Here is an 18519-nt window from a genome sequence, read left to right as displayed (position 1 = left end):
TTGGTGGGATGTGCCTTAGTTGATTGCAGATGTAATCAGTCACAGATGCAATCAACTGACTGATGATTTAATACACCAGCCTTGGGGATGCAAGGGTAATTCAGTGGTAGAATTCTTGCCTGCCATACAGATGACCCAGGTTCGATTCCTGGCCCATGCACTTCTCAAACAAACAAGCAAACAAACAAGTGAAAAACCAAACAAAAGCAAAAATGCAACAAATGATGCTGCAATAACAGGATACTCACATGAAAAAAGAATGAAATGTGACCCCCACCATATAACATACAAAGAAAAATAATAATAGTAATGCAACAGCCTTCCAGTTTATCAACCAGCCATGAATACAGTAGCAACAGTCACGCCAGTGCTTACCTGATCAGACAACTGGGCATCATCACTTGGCCAAGTTGACACCAGAACCCAACCATCATACTTACTAGACTTTATTGGCATCCATCAGAGAGTCATAGGTTTTGAATTTTGAGCAAAATACAGATCCAGTATTTTCAGTTTGGTGTCTTAGCACATCATAAGTGCTACTCTCTGACACTACTATAAGATCCTAAAATATATTGCTCTTAGATGTATAGTAAGGAGCAATACATTATTAAATTTTGTTTTGAATTAGAAAAGAAAGATATATTCACCATGGTAAGTAAGTGGTGAGTAAAATTGAAATTCCACTTTCACTAAGCAAAGTACCCTGCTTCTCTGCTTAATAAATAGCAAATCACCATTGTTTGTCATCAGGTTGTTGAATATACTGATAATTTCTTATGTGGAAATAAATTAATCCATGCTCACTTTTAAAGAAGACTGGGTCAAGTGAAAAAAGCACTGGGTTTGGAGTTAAAAGAGCCTAACCTAACCCACTTACCAGCTATGTGAACTTGAGTAAAACAGTTTTTAAGTTTATAAAATAGACAGATAATTATCCATCTCAACTGCCTCCTACTGCAAGTCACAGTGAGGCTCAAATGAGGTAATGCACATGGAACACTTTGTAAAGTGTGAAGCATGATGCAAATCATGGAATGAGGGACATCTGAACTGTGTCTGTCACCAGGGTCTGGACATGTCCAAGCATGTCTGCTCGTTGATGGGGCAACCCTTCTGTGAGTCTGTGTATAAGAGATATGGCACCTGCTGGAATTGAAGTCATAATGAGAGAAGATTGAGTCAGGCATGACTCTTGGGAGCCAGTTAAAAAAGATCTGGAAATACATGATTATGAAACCACTAGCAGTCATTAGAATTCTCTTCTGACCCAGACTCTTAGCCTCATATATGAGTCCCTGGAAAGAAGGTATGCTGGTTTGAAAGTATTAGGTACCTCAGAAAAACTGTGTTTTGCTCCTAATCCAATCTTATAGGGGCAGTTGTTTCTTTTAATCCTGATTCAATACTGTAAATTGGAAGCTTTTGATTAAATTATCTCTGCAGAGATGTGACATGCCCAATTGTGGGTGTAACTTGATTACATGAAGATGTGATTCTACCCATTCCAGGTAGGTCTTGATTAGTCTACTGAAATCCTTTAAAAGAGGAAACATTTTGGAGAGAATCAGAGATGAAAAAGATCACAGAAGCCTCAGAGCCAACAGAAACTTCACAGAAGAGCTAGCACAGAGACACAGACGTCTGGAGATGCTTGGAGCAGATATCACTACGAGATGTTAAGCAAACCAGAACCTGAAGAGAGCCAAGGGAAGCCAAGAGATGAAAGCCAGCCCTGGAGAAGCAAAATGAGGAACCCCTACAGGAACAGAGGCTGAAAGCAATGGAGACCAGGAGCAAGGGACCAGCAGATGCCAGCTTCGTGACTTCCCAGCTGACAGAGGGGTTCCTGACACTTTGGACTTTCTTGAGTGAAGGTAGCCTCTTGTTGCTGCCTTAATTTGGACACTTTAACTTCCTTAGAACTATAAACTTGTAACTTATTAAATCCCCCTTTTTAAAAGCTGTTCCAGTTCCAGTGTATTGCATTCTGGCAGCATTTAAGAAACCAAAACAGAGGGTGTGAAAGCTCTAAGGGAAAAACTAGTAGAACCTGAAGCACCAGCTTTTAGAGACCATTTTTCTAGAGTGAAACTATAAAAGTGGAAAGAGGCATTCATCTTGCACACCACTATAGAACACCTTTGACATTCAGGTGTTCCAATCCATCACTGACAGGCTTGTACCTGGCATTGCAGACATTCCAAGATAAATCATTAAAACTGCAGGTGAGCATCTGTGTAAGACCATCACAGCCACCCAAACAATCTGATGTGTTATGTTCCCTATTTAGAAGGGGGCTACCTATCTCTCAATGACTTCTGCTCATATAGAATCGGCCTCATACCCATACGTCTCTGCTATATGAACCTGTCCCTTTTCACTGTGGCCCATCATCTGGGGTAGATACCTGATCCTAGCAGGGACAATAGGATTTGCTTTTTATATATTATATTTAAATTTAATCTAATTTAAATTTTTGAATGAAGAGACGAGATTAACATCATTGAGGTTCATTCACGTAATTGTCAGAATCCTTGAGAAGGTCCAGAGTTCTTATTGTTGAATTTTTCTGGCTCTACCCTGATTCTTGCTCTTACTAAACCTGTTTCTTCCAATATTCTTTTGATTCCCAATACAAAGCTGGTGTTCTTCTAAAAAATTCATTAGAAAGAATTAATTTCTATTCTTTTTTTTTTCTTCTTTTACTGGACAGGCTCTGGGAACTGAACTTGGGTTTCCAGCGTGACAGGCAAGAATGCTGCCACTGAGCCACTGTTGCCCACCCAATTTTTATTCTTTTTAACCAAAAGAAGTTAATGTGAGGGAAAAGGACTTGACTGTTAATCAGGCTTTTACTTTAGTAGGTAGAGAGAAAGTCAATGAAATATGAGTTACTTATGATTATAATTTAATTTGTTCAACAGCCTAAAGGCATGTCTTTATATATCGGACACAGTTACCTGCTTAGTTGGCATAGATGGTGGGTCCCTCTGAAATGGTGGTTTTCAATCTCATTGTTGAAACACTCTGATCATCAAGGGTCAGTTGGAGACAAAGTGTAAAAATATTTAAAAATAGATGGGATAATATTTTATCATATTATGTACCACATTTTGTTCTTCCACTCATCTGTTGATGGGTGCTTGGATTATTTTCATTTCTTGGCAATTGTGAATAGTGCCAATATGAAGCCTATGGATTAGCTAACTAAGATATCATTTTTTTTCCTAGTGGTTCTAAGTGTATTGTTCATTTTCTTAAATAAAAGTATTTTACAAAATAGATTGGAGATTTCATAACACAATCTCTCTCATCTTTCAAGGTCTCTCTCATCTTTCAAGGTTTCAGTAGGGCTGTGTTTCTTCTGGAGGCTCTAGGAGAAAACTTATTCCCTTGCTTTCTTAGTTTCTCCTCTGGTCACAATCTTTGATTTCTGGCCCCTTTCTTGGATAACTCCATCTCTGCTTGCATAATCACATTGTCCCCCTCCTTTTGCATCCCTTTTAAAAGACCCTCATGATTACATGGGGTCCACTTGGATAATCCAGGATAGTCTCTCCATCTCAAGATTCTTAGTCATATCTGCAAATTCTCTTTTGCCGTATGTTCTAGTTTGCAAGCAGGCAGAATTCAATACACTAGAAACAGAATAGCTTTTAAAAAGGGAATTTAATAAATTGCTAGTTTACAATTCTAAGGCCAAGAAAATGTCCCAACTAAAGCAAGGCTATAGAAATGTCCAATTTAAGGCAACCAGGGAAAGATACCTTGGTTCCAGAAGGCCGATGACGTTCAGGGTTTCTCTCTCAACTGGGAAGGCACACGGCGAGCATGGTAATGTCTGTCAGGTTTCTCTCCAATGTCTTGTTTCATGAAGCAACCCCAGGGGCGTTTTCCTTCTTCATCTCCAAAAGTCTCTGGCTGGTGGACTTTAGGCCTCATGGTTCTACCATGGTTCTGTGGCTTTCTCCTCATTCTCAAGAGCAACTCTCTCTAAAATACTTCTTCTTTTATAGAATTTCAGCAAACTACTCAAAACCTATGTAGAATGGGTGGAGACATGTCTCCATCTAATCATGTTTAATACCCACAATTAATTGAGTCACATCTCCATGGAGATAACCTAATCAAGTTTCCAAACTATAGTACTGAATAGGGATTAGAGGAAACTGTTGCTCCCACAAGATTGACTAAGATTAAGACATGGCTTTTCCAGGGTACATAAATCTTTTCAAACTGGCACATGATATAAAGCAACATATTTACAAGTTCTGAAAATTAGGACATAAATATCTTTGAGGAGGGCATTATTTTTTCCTTTCATAGTGCCCAACATGGGAATGAGACAGGTATATTATGGGTCATACAAAGATAGAGGGCTATGTTTTCTGGAAGCCAAAAAAGAGAGAATTTAAAAGTCACTGGTCTATATTATTTTCGAAATTTGGTTCCAAAGGCTTCTTTCCTCACACCTTAGAAGTAGTAAAACCAACTAAAAAAGAGTAGTTAAACCAAGCAAAGGATGGAAGAAGCATCACCAAGAGTATGAGACTACATAGTACTGGGAATAAGTACATGAACACAAGAGACACAGTTTGCATGGAAATTCAGTACTTGGTGAAGAGGAAGAAATAAGCACAGCAGTTGAGATACAGTTTACTGATGAGATCAATAGGATTTTCTGGTAAATTAGACATGTGAAGTAAGAGAAAGGGAGAATTCACGATGGCAGCCTTAACTGAGCATCTGCTATATGGAGAGCACAGCATTAGGCATTCTACAGACACACTGATGAAAATTAAAGACCTGATCATCCCTCCATGCCTAAGAGTTTAGTAAAAGGATGGACTCAAAAGAATATGAACAGAAATAGAACTAGGATCCTGTTATAAACAGGAAAGAATAAAAAACAGTCATTACACATTTAAATAGATACTCAAATTCACGTCTCATCTAAAAATGTAACTAAAAATTACATCTTTTTTATAATAGATTTTGAAAAAAAAGTAAGATGATAATAAAAATCAGTTGCATGGGAGGATAGGGAGTTCTTGGTTAATGGGTGGGTTTCAGAGTCTCTATTGGGGTGATGAAAGCTTTGGTAATGGGTCATGCTGATGTTAGCATAGCATTGTCAATGTATTAGTGCCATTGAATTGTACAATTAAAAATTGTTAAAATGATAACCAAAAGGAAAAACAGAAAAAAATGGACTTATCAAAATTGAAAATGTTTTTACATCAAAGGCCACTATTAAGAAAGTGAAAAGACAGCTTACAGAATGGGAGAAAATAATTGTTAACCATATATCAAAAAAGAGTTCATATCAATAATTTATGAAGAACTTTCATAACTCAACAACAAAGCTAACCCAATTAAAACTGTGCAATGGACTCGAATGGACAGTTCTCCCAAGCAGATATACAAATGTCCAAAAAGCACGTGAAAAGATATTCCACATCATTGGTCATCAGGGAAATGCAAATCTAAACCACAAGGAGATACCAATTCACAGCCATTAGGATGACTGCTAGTAAAATAACAGCAAAACCAGAAAATAACAAGCGTTGACAAGGATGCAGAGGAACTGGAACCCTTGAACTTTGCTGGTGGGTATATAAAATGGTGCAGCCACCGGGAGAACAGTTGGGTGGTGCCTAGCAGAGTTAAAGACAGAATTACCATATGACTAGGCCATCCCACTTCTTGGTATAAATACCAGATAACTGAAAGCAGGGACTTAAAAAGATATTCGTATGAAAAAGTTTATAGCAGCATTATTCACACTAGCCAAGAGGTGGAAGCAATGCATGTATCCATCAGCAGATGAATGGATAAACAAAATGCAGTATATAGATACAATGCAATATTATTAGGCCATGAAAGAAGGAAGTTCTGATCCATGCCGCCACATAAATGAAACTCGAAGACTTCATGTTGAGTTAAATAAGCCAGGCACAAAAAGAGAAATATCGTATGATCTCACTTATATGAAATGCCTAGAATAAGGAAATGTCATAGAAACAGATAGTAGATTATAGGTTACCAGGGGCCAGGAGTTGAGGGGAGAAAAGGAAATTGCACAATGGGTGCAGAATTTCTATTTGAGGTGATAAAAAATCCAGGGTAATAGATGTCAGTGATTGTGGTGCAGTATTGTGAATGTAATTATTACCACTGAATTGTACACTTCAAAGTGATTAAAATGGGAAATTTTGTGTTATATATATGTTACCAAACTAAACTTTTAAAATATCAACAACATAATGAGGATGCCTGAAAAGCTATTTCAATCTTTAACTACATTAAAAAAGACATTAAGTCTTAATTAGCAAAGTTGTAGAAGGTAGATACATTCAACTCCTGTTGGTATTGGAAAAAAAAATATTTCTGCATCTCTTAAAGTTAAAATATGACTATACTGTGACCTAACAATTCCACATTTAAATATAGAGGAAAAATACAGTGGTGTACAAAGACATAGATTCTGGAGGTTCATGACAATGTTCTTTCTAACAATGGAAAAATCAGATACAACTGAAGTGCCTTTTAATAGAATATTCATTAAATCGACTATGTACAGTCATATATCATTTACTCCTAATAAAAAGGAGTAAGTAAATTTATATATACTGACATTTATGCATAGTATAATAAAATTTATGCCTGGCATCTTTATAAAACTAAATTATACACACACTTATGTATGTGTAAGTGAAGCCATGGAAAAGTTTGGACAGAAATGTATCAAAATGATAATGCTTGTTTTCTCTGGGAGCAAAATACTATTATTCTGAGAATCAAAGATGACATTTACCTTACTTTCATTGCTTGAACATTGTAAAATGATATTGTATTAATGTAGCATTTATAAAATTAAAAATTAAAAGCATGACAAAAAAAAAGGAGAAAATTCAATAAAGACAATGAATGGCAAGGAATTACTGTGTTATATAGCTGCAAATTTTCATTGAAACTTTGCCCATTGGGTAAATCCTCAATTCTTCTAATCATTTGGGGCTTTTTATGTTGATGTGCAAATCAGATTTTATTTTTCAGACAAAAATACAGTAAAACATCATTGAAATGCAAAACAACATAACAGTATAATACTTAAGGGTTTTATTCATCTGCAAGGTTGATAAAAATCAACAGTGAGATGAGGCTTCCTGCAAAGCTACCTCTATCATTAACTGCAGTGGAAGAGGTCTGACCCCTTGAACAAGGCAAGAAAGAGGTTCTTGCCTCTCTTCTCTATGCTACTCATTCTTTACCTGGAATGTTATATTCAGGTGTGTTTACACATTTGAAGCATGGGCAAAGAGTGAAAGCATGACTGTTAAAGGGCTTGGAATGATGTCCTATGATGAATAGTAAAACAAACGGAGAGTTATTTAACCAGGAAAAAAGGAAACTCAAATGGCATAGGATGGCTAACTGTAACCAGTTTATGACTGCTAAGTAGGGGAGGAATGGGACTCATTCTGTTTGCATGCAAAGTATAGGAAATAATAATATTTACTTAACACTGAATGCACTTCTTCTTATCCCTGTGAGATATTATTGTCCTATGTGACAGCTGTGGCAGAGATCAAAAAAGTTTGTGCTTCCTAGTGTTATCCCTGAGAAGTGGCTGCCAGCCAAGGACAACATTTTCTAGCCCAATTGCAGTTGGATGTTACTTTGCCTTCTAGCCAAAGGAACATTAGTGAAAGAATCTGGAGCCACTTCCAGGCCTGACACATTTACACACACACAAACACACACTTACCTCCTGTCCACATGCTTCCATTCACCTTTCTCTGGCTAACTGGGAGGAAGAAGAGCACCAGTGCAACCTTGGAAACCAATGTTAAAGATGGTGATCCATAAGCCTGGATCCCTGATGATTGAGTGGAGAAGGGCTGCTCTATAAACTTAACCCATGCTATACTGTTATTTAAACTTTTATTGAGTTTGAGCCATGATATACCTTAAAGTCTATTAAAAATTAGCCTCCCTTAATTTAGGAAATGAAACTTAGATGCATGTGGAATCCAAAAATAATTCAGCCATTCAGTGGTACTACGGACTCAAACCCAGTCCATCTCATTATGTATCAAAATTTTTTTTCTCTTGTACTGCACTGCTGTGCCAGGTCACTGTTATAAATGAAAGGAACAGAGAGTATGGCTTCATGTAGAAGAACTCTGTGCCAGGCCTAATTCTTGCATTTCTCCAAGAGGCAATGTGTACCTCATCTCAGGAAGTGTTCAAAAGGGAACATTAGAAAATAATATAACAGTGGATGGGTGTCATACCTATATGATTTAATGTTTCTTACAGCCCAGGATTCCATGATTCATTGCACACTTGAAACACTCAATAATATTCATTACACAAACACTATATATTCAGCAGCAATTTGAGATCCCTGTGGTCTCCTTAGCAAGGTATAATGGGAATGCTAGGAACTGAGCCAGAAAAAAATGAATGAGAACTTCAGAGCAAGGTCTAACAAACTTGCCATTTGGAAAAGTTTGCAAGATTGAGACTGATAAGGAATTTGATTATGAATATATCAACGATTCTTTGAACAAACAAAGTTCTTGGATAATTTGTTCGCTATGGAAGAGAACTCATGCTTCTGTCTATAAGTCATTGTCACTGGGATAATGCTTTCATCCAGGGGGCCAGGAGTAGGTAGGGACAAGGCCAGAGCAGATCTCTCTTGTTGTTAAGGTGAGCTTGATACAGGAAGAAAGGCTGAATGTTGCAGAAGATGGGCTATAGTTTGAGGACACATGAATAAGCATGTGAAACACATGCTGGATTTTGACTTTGAGCTGGAAAAATAACAAATTCCTTTGTGAACCTAACCTCCATTCCCCTCAGCAAAAATGAACATGTCCTGCCACCTTGGTCTCTAGAGGGAAAATCACGAAACAATAGAAGGCAACGAGTAAGTTATTGACTTAAATATGAAATAGAAGATAGCTTTTCTGGGCCACATAGTTGCAAACCAGCACAGTGATGGGAGCAAAATAGAACATGAAAACCTTTTTCCTTATTCCTTTTCTCCTGGATCTGAGACACTATCTGTAGAACCCTACTTATGACCTTGTAGGTAAAAAAACAAGACAAAACAGTTTCTAACTCCTTCAAATTATTTTTTCACCAGACTGTCAGAATTTTTGTGGATGCCTGAAATTAAAAACTTAAAATCTAGCACACTGTTCCATCATCTGGGTTTAAATCTCAGTGGTACTTTATAGTGCCTTTCCTGGGAGCAAAATACATGTTTTAAAGTTCAGCTTATATATCATGTTGAAAAATGGCAACAAACACAATGAAATTTTTTACTACCATATAAACTAGAAGGACCAAAAAGAACACAGTGTGTTTCAAAGTTTGATATAATGTTTCAACATAACCTGAGGGAATCAATATACCTTTAAAGCAAAACTCTCAGGGATCCTCATACAGCAAATTCAATCACTTGCTCATCTACTCATTACATTTCAATTGTACATTTACCATGTCCTGGGCTCAACTGAAAGAACCAAACCGGCTCTAGAAATAATAGTGCATATGAGTAAAACCTATGCTGTGTTGAAAACTAAATATAAATGTTTTAAAGAAACAGTCATCAGTTGTGTGTCAAAACAATAAAAATGAGATGAAGAGAGTTTCATTTTTTCATGGAAGATTGATCAGAGCAATGTATTAGAATTATTTCTTAAATGTTATCAGAAACTCTGGCCAAACAAGATAAAGCGAATAAAGTATTAGCTCATGAAACTGAGAAATCCGGTCAACATGGCTTCAGGCATAGCTTTGGTCGAGAAACTTAGTATTCTTTCTCTGTTCTTCATCTCAGCCAGTCTCCATTGGAGTCTTATCCTTATTTTCTCCAACTACAGTTAGGTATCTCCTTGCAAGAGAGCTTCTTGGAGGTTCTGGCTTGTAGCATCACAACTTAGCAATGACAAAAAAAAAAAAAAAAAAAGAACCCCCCTCACTCTCTGCCATCTACATATCAATCCCGGGGTAGGATTCTGATTGCATTCGTGTGAGCTATGGTCTTACCATTAAACCTTTCACTTTTCCCAAAGGATGAAATGTTAGGTAAGCCAAAGTCACTGTGGCCAAGGATGACAACAGACTGTGGCTGATATCTCTTTGAAACCAAGGGAGTGATACAGCCCCAAAAGAAGAAAGAAATGATGCAAAGAAAATAAAAGCAACACATATCCATTCCAATCAGCATGACTAGTAGGATTGAAGCAGTCTAGATAGCAAGCCAATAAATGAATTGTGATATACAATGAATATCAGGGAAGAAGAGAGAGGTGAAGAAGTTAACCATAATTGCAAGGTGAAGAGGAGGAATATAATATTGGACCAAAATAATGACGTGCTATGCAAATATTAAAATTATGTTATAGAAGAATACATCAAAACATGGAAAATATTCAAGATGAGTGGCTATATTTAAAAGTCATTTTACTAAATAATATATATAATAGAATCCTATTTATATAACATTTTAATAGTATATGTCAAAAATGTAGGGTGGGCCATGGTGGCTCAGCAGGCAGAGTTCTCGCCTGCCATGCCGGAGACCTGGGTTCAATTCCCTGCCCATGCAAAAAGAAAAAACCAAAAAAAAGTATACATTGCATAAATTGCATAAACAGAGAAACCAGGTGATAGAGGTATTTTATTCTTAGTTTTACGTAATGATTTTAGCTGTTTTTTTTCATAACAAAATGCATGACTTGTGAACTCAAAGCAAAAAGAACAGTATCATTGTTCAAATGCAAGGCTAGGAGTCTGGATTTCATTTACAAATGAAGCTGTTCTTATGATAGAATCCTTGCAGCAATTTTTCACGAGATGCTCAAGATGAGTGTGTGTCAGGTCATCCTAGGGCAGAATTGCAGCGTCTGTGCTCTTAGGTGCCAATCTGATCCCTGAGGAGTTTTATTTTCCATTTGATTCCCAACATATTTCAGAAATGACAGGTTGAGATTAAAGAAGGTTCAGAGTCATGTCTAAAAATTGCCTTTGCTAGGGGTAGTAAAACCTTTCTATATCATGGATTCTCATTTAAACTGCAGGGCATTTTTCTGAGAATTCCCTCAACCACGAAACAAGAGGCTCTGATTGTCATTTTATAGTTTCATTTCTGGCAAAATATATGGCTCATAATAACAAATGGGTAGAAGAAACAAAACAAAAAAACATTTTAGCGTAAGTTCAACACAGATTAAAATTTAATATTCTTGCTGGGGGTCTGAAATCACCTTTTCAGAGAAAGCAGTTGTCAGGGCAGCTGGCATAGAGCAGGTATTATTTTAAAGGTTCCATATTGCAGCATGATTGTTTGAGGCCTATGTGTTGATAGAGGTTTTTAAAAATGTACATATATTAATTCTGAATTGGTCCAAATTGTTTATAGCTGAGAGGACTGATTGATATCCATGGGATGGTCCTTTCTGTCCCCACAAATCTCCCTCACATCTCTTTATGATATTGAGATATTTACTGAGCTTCTATTAGGTCACTAAGTTGGAAATTATAGGATGCTGATATGCATCATTTGGGATTCTGGCTTATGATAAACTTTCCGCGTTCAAATGTAAGTATCCCTTTAAAAAGGAAACATTTTCAGTTATTCCACATCTGTGCAACTTTTATTTTGTCTTCTGTGTTCAATGTATATGTGCGATAGAAATGCAAAGATGATTGAGTTATTTCTACACATGTGAAGGTTGGGACAGAATGATGTTTAAATAAATAATTATTAACTAATGCAATGTAGCTAAGATAATACTGGAGAAAAATATGCTATATAAACAGGAAGAAATAAGGATCAAAAATGCATTTAGCTACAATTAACACAAAATCAAACTGCAGTGGCTTAAGTGAACAGGAGTTCACAACACGATTACAAATTTCAGATACTGTAATTTAGAGTTGGTTTAATAGCTCAGTGCTTCCAGATATGATGTTCCCACTTTTTCTTGGTCTTTCCTTATAGTCTGTCTCCTCTGGTTCTCAAGATGGCCAGTAGATATCATATCCACATTCAAGGCAAAAAGAAAGCAGAAGGAAATAAGATAGAACCAACTGTATCTGTTCCCTTCATCAAGAAAGCAAGTGTTTTTCCAGAATCCCCAGCAGACTGTTGCTTACATCTTGTATTAGATCTTTATCCTAGCTCAGTTTTCTAGCACAATGCTGTGGCATCCAGCTTCTTGCAGGTGTAACCTACAATCCCTCATTTTAGCCACACTATGTACCTAACACTTCCTGTCTGGGGCATCACTACATAGCCTATAGGACTTAGGAAACCTGTAGGAATCTGCCACTCACTAATATACATACTAAGACTATGAAGACATTAATGACCTATGAAGATACTACTTGACCAATGAGGGACAGAAGTTAATGGATAAATTCTCCTTTTCATTCCTTGAGCAGACAATTCTGAGACTTTTTCTAGGTAAAGCTAGTATTATCAAGTCTCAATTGCCAACAATGATAGCTAACTTGGAAATTCACCATTGGAACAGACTTTCCACACTTCTCTGTTTCATTCTCATTAGTCCCTCACTTTTGATGACTGTGACCACTTTTCAGATAAACCTCCTGCATGCAAACCTTTATCTCAGGCTCTGCTTTCTGAAGGACCAAGAATAAGACATGTCTCATTATCCAGAACTATTTTTTATGACCAACTTTATTTCAAGGGAAACTGGCAATGAGTATTTGTTCCATTTCTACCTAGTCAAGAAGTGGGAGGTACTGAGGGAAGATTTAACAGAGATCACACTTAAATAGGCCTTTGTAGATTATGTAGGAGTTTGCAAGAAATGAAGACATAAAGAAGCTTTTAGAAACTATGTGAAATGATCAGCATGAGCAAAGTTGGAGGGTTATAAAGATGCCAGTCTTAAATGGTTCCGTTTGTCTGAAATCATGAGTAGAAGGAAGAATGGAATCATGAGTACTGGTAAATGAATCTGGAGCCATAGACACACAAAGAGATTGCATGGTCTTGTGGCCATCCCAGGGCCTTTACCCTTTAGGCAATAATGGACTGTCAAAGTTTTTAAACAGATGAACACTCAAATGTATTTTTGCATTGCCCACAGAATGAAAGATCTTCATCTAACCCCCAGGAATACAGTCATGATGAAGAAGCAAAATCACTTTCCTTCTGGTGCTTATACAATAAATATATGAAACAAATAATCCAAAGGTACTTAATAAAGTGTCAAGTAATGACAAATGCTATAAAGACTGAAGAAGCAGTCTGTAGGAATAGAAAACAAAACATTTATTTTAAATAGAGAAATCAGGAAAGGAAATGCCATTCTGAGTATGTGGTATTTTAGTAGAGACCTGAATTAAATGAAGAAATTAACTTTGGGAGGATCTGGAGGTAAAGCATTTCCAGATAGAGGTTACAGCAAGTCCAAAGGCTATGCGGTAGGGACAAGTCTAACATATTTCAGGAGGACCAGGAAGTCCAGCGGGAGTGGGAAAGGATGATCGGGGGAGAATGTGAAGAGGTAAGGTGAAGGAAGAAGGCTGCAAACAGAACAGGTAGTGATTTGTAGGGCAATGGTAAGGAGTTTGGATTTTATTCTTAATGTGTTGGGAAGATACTGGATGAGTTTGCGCAAGGGAGCAATCTTTTAAAAGATTATGGTCCTGTAGTAGGTTCCAGAAGGTGGTGGGTGCGGTTGGGATCTTGGAGTGGATGGATTTGATTCAATGGGGTCCGGGCCAGAAAAGGAGCAGGTAAATGAGCTCAAGGAGAAGGGCAAGAAGACCTTGAGAGCCGTTCACATTGGCAATGCATTACAGTGCTACTCTGAAGCAATCAAGTTATATCCTAGAACTGTGTCCTACAGCTATTAGCTGGCAGCCTATGCCAAGAAAAGAGACCACCAGGAGGCTTATGAAGATGGCTGCAAAACCGTTGATTTAAAGCCTGACTGGACCAAGAGATTGATGCAGAAAAGCAGCTCTTGAGTTCTTAAACTGGTTTGAAGATGCCAAATGAACCTAAGAGGAGGATTTAAAACATGGAGCAAATAACCCTCAGCTCAAAGAGGGTTTACAGAATATGGAGGCCCAGTTGGCAGAGGGAAAATTTATGAACCCCTTCACTATGTTTAATCTGTGTCAGAAGTTGGAGAGTGATCACAGGACAAGGACACTGCTCCATGATCCTACTACCTGGACCTGATAGAGCAGCTACCAAGCAAGCCATCTGACCTGGGCACAAAACTAGAAGATCCCCAGACCATGGCCACTCTCAGTGTCCTCCTTGGAGCTGACCTTGGGTGATGTGGATGAGGAGGAAGAGGTTGCCAAAATCCTCCCCAAAAGGAGACTAAACCAGAGCCGTTGGAAGAAGACCTTCCAGAGAATAAGAAGCAGGCACTGAAAGAAAAAGAGTTGTGGAATGATGCCTAAAAGAAGAAATACTTTGCCACAGCTTTGGAGCATTATAACAGAGCCGAAGATCTTGACCAACTTGACTTACATTCCCAATCAAGCAGCAGTGTGCTGGGAAAGGGTGACTACAAAATGCCTGGAGCTGTGTGAGAATGTCATGAAAGTCAGGAGAGAGAACCCAAGAAGACTCTGGACAGATTACTAAAGCTTATGCCTAAACTGACAACTCCTACTTCAAAGAAAAAAAGTACAAAGATACCATCCATTTCTGCAAGTCTTTGAGCACCAAACCCCAGGTGTGCTCAAAAAATGCCAACAGCAGAGAATATCCTGAAGGAGCAGGAGCAGTTGGCCTACAGTAACCCTGACCTGGCTTCAGAAAAGAAGAACAAAGACAATTAATGTTTTCAGAAAGGGGCTACATCCAGGCCATGAAGTATTATACAGAAGCCATCAAACAGAGCTCACAAGATGCCACATAATACAGCAATTGAGCTGCTTGCTACACCCAAACTGCATGAGTTTCATTCAGTAGGCACTCAAGAGCTATAAGGAGTGTTTCCAGCTAGAGACAACCTTCATCAAGAGTTATACAGGGGAAGAATCTTCCCTGGAAGCAATGATGGACTACACAAAGGCTGCAGATGTCTACCAGAAGGTGCTCCAACCATAAGGAGGTGGAAGACGGTTACCAATGCCGTGTAATGGCCTGGTATAACCAACATGACAGCCCTGAGGCATGACACAATGAGTCAATTCTGACCCTGAGATGCAGGAGCTAATGAGTGACCCAGCCATGTAGCCCATCCTGGAGCAGATGCAGAAGGACCACCAAGCAACTCAGCAAATCCTTAAAGAATTCCATAAAAGCTCAGAAGATCCAGACACCGATGGATGTGGGTCTGATCACCAACCAGTGATGACTCGTTCCTTCCCTTTCTCTTCATCCTCACAGGACAGAGGAATTGGGGACCACAGCAAGCAGCATGGAGCTGAAGGGGGAGACTGGGGGAAAAAGAACAATGAACGATTTATCTCTATATGTCTACACACACCTATGCAAATGATAGAGATTTTACTCATGTTGCTCCTGCAGCTGTTCCCTCCAAGCCCTCCCAGAACACACATGGTCTCTTCACTGTGGCCCTTGACTTCTGTGTCTCCTTCCCCTTCCCCCTCAGTTGCTGTTTTGGCTGCTCCCCATCTTTTTTTTGGGGGGCGGGTGTACCAGGCACGTATGGGGGGGGGGTGTTTTCCCAACCTCTAGTCCCAACTGTCTTTGCATTAACTCTGTGTCCTTTGTAACCAAGAAGTCAGGATTTAAGGGATGATTTTGATTACTTAATCATTATACGGATGTTCGTTTTTGCTTTCTGGTATATTAGAGTAGATAGAGGAAAATTCCTGAAATCTTTAAATTGTAATCCAGCTGCCTTGATCTCTGATAATGATCGTATAACCATTATCTTCTGCCCCTGTGATTGTAAAAACCTTGTGCCTAACCTTCATCTGTACACATTTTACCCAGTTTTTCATCTTTAGAGTTTGTAATCACTAAAGACAGCCCCTAATGTTTATTAATGAAGCATCTTGGTTTAGCCGAGAGCTAACCCACCCTAAGTCCAAAGTTATCTTGATAATTGAGATGGGATCTAACCAAAATGGGCTTGCCTGACATATCAGTAGCTTAGACATTAACCTGTAAGTCACCTATACCTCATTCCCGCCACTTCTTATGTACATCCTGTGACTAAGCATGTAATCAATCTGCACTGCTCAATAATTAGATCACCTCTAATTACATCATTTGGGGCCATTGTGCTCATTATCCTAAGCCCTGTCCATCTTTTCTCTAATAAAACTATCAGAATTACTGAAGTTCGGGGAGACAGATTTTGGGCTGCTAAGCCATCTGCTCTCCTACTATACTCCTAGTAATAAAGTCTTTCTCTCTTTGAAATCCCAGTGTCTCAGCAATTGGTTATTGAGCACATCAGGCAAAAGAATCCACGGCTTTTGTTGGTAGCATCCTTCTCCAATAAAACTAGTCAGTTTTGGCATGCTTATATATTTTTTTAAAAAAGGTTACTCTGGCTTCTGTGTGAAGAACTGAGTGGCATGGAGAAAGGGGGTGGGAGAAAAGAAAGCAGAAGGAACAATTAGGAGAGTCAACCTATGTGAGGAATCATAGAAGCTTGGTGTCGGATGGTAGCAGTGGAGATGATGAGAAATGAATATTTTAAAGATAGAACTGAGAGAACTCGCTGATTAAACATATATGGAGTGTAAAGAAAAGAGAGAATCAATGATGACTACCAAAATTTGAGGCTGAGCAACCAGGCATAGTCCTAACTGTTCCAAATATATTGACAAATACAGTCCTCACAGTGAGCATGTAAATATTGTTACTCTTATCATCTTCGATGTACAAATAAGGAAATTCTAAGGCACAGAGAGGAGAATAAATTACCAAGTCTTTACTGGTAGTAATTAGCCAGCCAGGATTCAAAACCAGATACCTAGCTTCAGAGTCATTATAATTTCTACAGTATTTTGAGATGCCTAGTAAATATCAAGTGGAAATATGGAAGAAAAGTGAATATACAAAGTGCATACTTCAGGAGAAAGATTGAGCTGTTGATACTACTTGTGGACATTAGAATACAGATGATATTTAAGGCCATGGGAAAGCTTCAAATCTCCTAAGGCACAAGCTGGTATTCTATAAAGGGCCAGAGAGCAAATAATTTCAGCAAAATGATCCCTGTCTCAACTACTCAACTGTGCAGTTGTAGCCCAAAAGGAGTCATAGGCAATAGTTAACAAATGGGTGTGACTGTGTTCCAATACAACTTTATTTATAAAAACAGAGGATGGGGGCAGATTTGTCCTCCAGGCTTAGCTTTCCCACTCAGTGTTTTGGAATGAATGTGGTTAAAGAAGTGAAAGGGGGTGGAAAGACTCAACCTGGGGTGGGGGAGTCTGCAAGGAAAGCAGCAATGGGGAGGACAGGAGATGTCAGGGGAGGGGCTAAATAATGAGGTGGGGAGAGGTTGGGGGAGTTGGAGAATATCTTTGAAACCAAGAGAATAGAGTATCGATCAAAAGAGGCCAAAAGAGTGTGACCAGAAGGTGAAACCAGAATAAAAGAGGTAGAAGTAACATTGGTCAGTTACTCAAAGATCCTGATTTTATAAATGAGAAAACTGAGGCTCAATGGGAGGAAATTATTTGCCTGAAGTAATTTCATTTATTAATGGCATAATTAGGAATACAATATATTCTCCAAGGCATTAACTCTAACAAAAATTACATTATTTAGTTTCACATAAAACAACAATTTTGCCCACAATGGTATCACCCTGATTTACACCTGAGCACCTCAGATTGGTTCAACAAATGTTTGTAGCACATAAATTTTTTATCTGCAAGTATATCTGGTATACAGAGCCAAAAAATGTGGTGCCTGCCTGCAAGCCACTTACTGCCTGAAAGGGAAACTACAGAAGAAAAAAGATATTTTCAATAACTTGGGGTGAAGTTTCAAAGAAAACCTAACATCATCTGGTCATCAGGAACAATTCCCTGGGCGAGGGGATCCATGATTTGCCCCCAAATCCAGTTCATGCCCTCTCTGGTATATTTTTATACTCCCTATGGCACAACACAATTTGCTCTCTATCACGTGACTGGCTGCATATTTACTCATCCTGCCACCCTTATCTTCCCACGAGATTGCAAGCTTTGTGAGTGCCAAATGGGTTGTGGTCACCTTTGGGTAACACAGAGTCACTATTTCATAAATTGTAGTTGAGTAAATGAATGAAGGCATGAATACATGAATCAATCCAGCAATCAATTGAAGGATGAATTGAAGGTACCCAGGTAAAGAAAGAATTTTGATACAGGCAAAGAAAAAGGCTCAAGGAAAGTCATGATGGCAGTTGCATGATGCATGCAGGAAATGACAGGAACACCTGAATATCCAGAGCAGAAAGGTGGGGTCAGAGAAATATCTGTGAGTGCTTACTATGTGTCAGGCACTATTCTAAGTTCTTT

At 38.4% G+C, this 18519-nt stretch overlaps 1 pseudogene; it reads left to right on the top strand.

The window, feature by feature from the left end:
* Positions 1-13770: 13770 nt before the first annotated feature.
* On the top strand, positions 13771-15380 carry LOC143657807 (stress-induced-phosphoprotein 1-like; annotated as a pseudogene).
* Positions 15381-18519: the final 3139 nt, after the last annotated feature.

The sequence above is a fragment of the Tamandua tetradactyla genome, chromosome 15, assembly GCF_023851605.1.
Source record: "Tamandua tetradactyla isolate mTamTet1 chromosome 15, mTamTet1.pri, whole genome shotgun sequence".
In the NCBI taxonomy this organism is placed as follows: Eukaryota; Metazoa; Chordata; class Mammalia; order Pilosa; family Myrmecophagidae; genus Tamandua; species Tamandua tetradactyla.
Note: the sequence above shows the minus strand (reverse complement) of the source record. Positions and strands in the feature narration are given on the sequence as shown.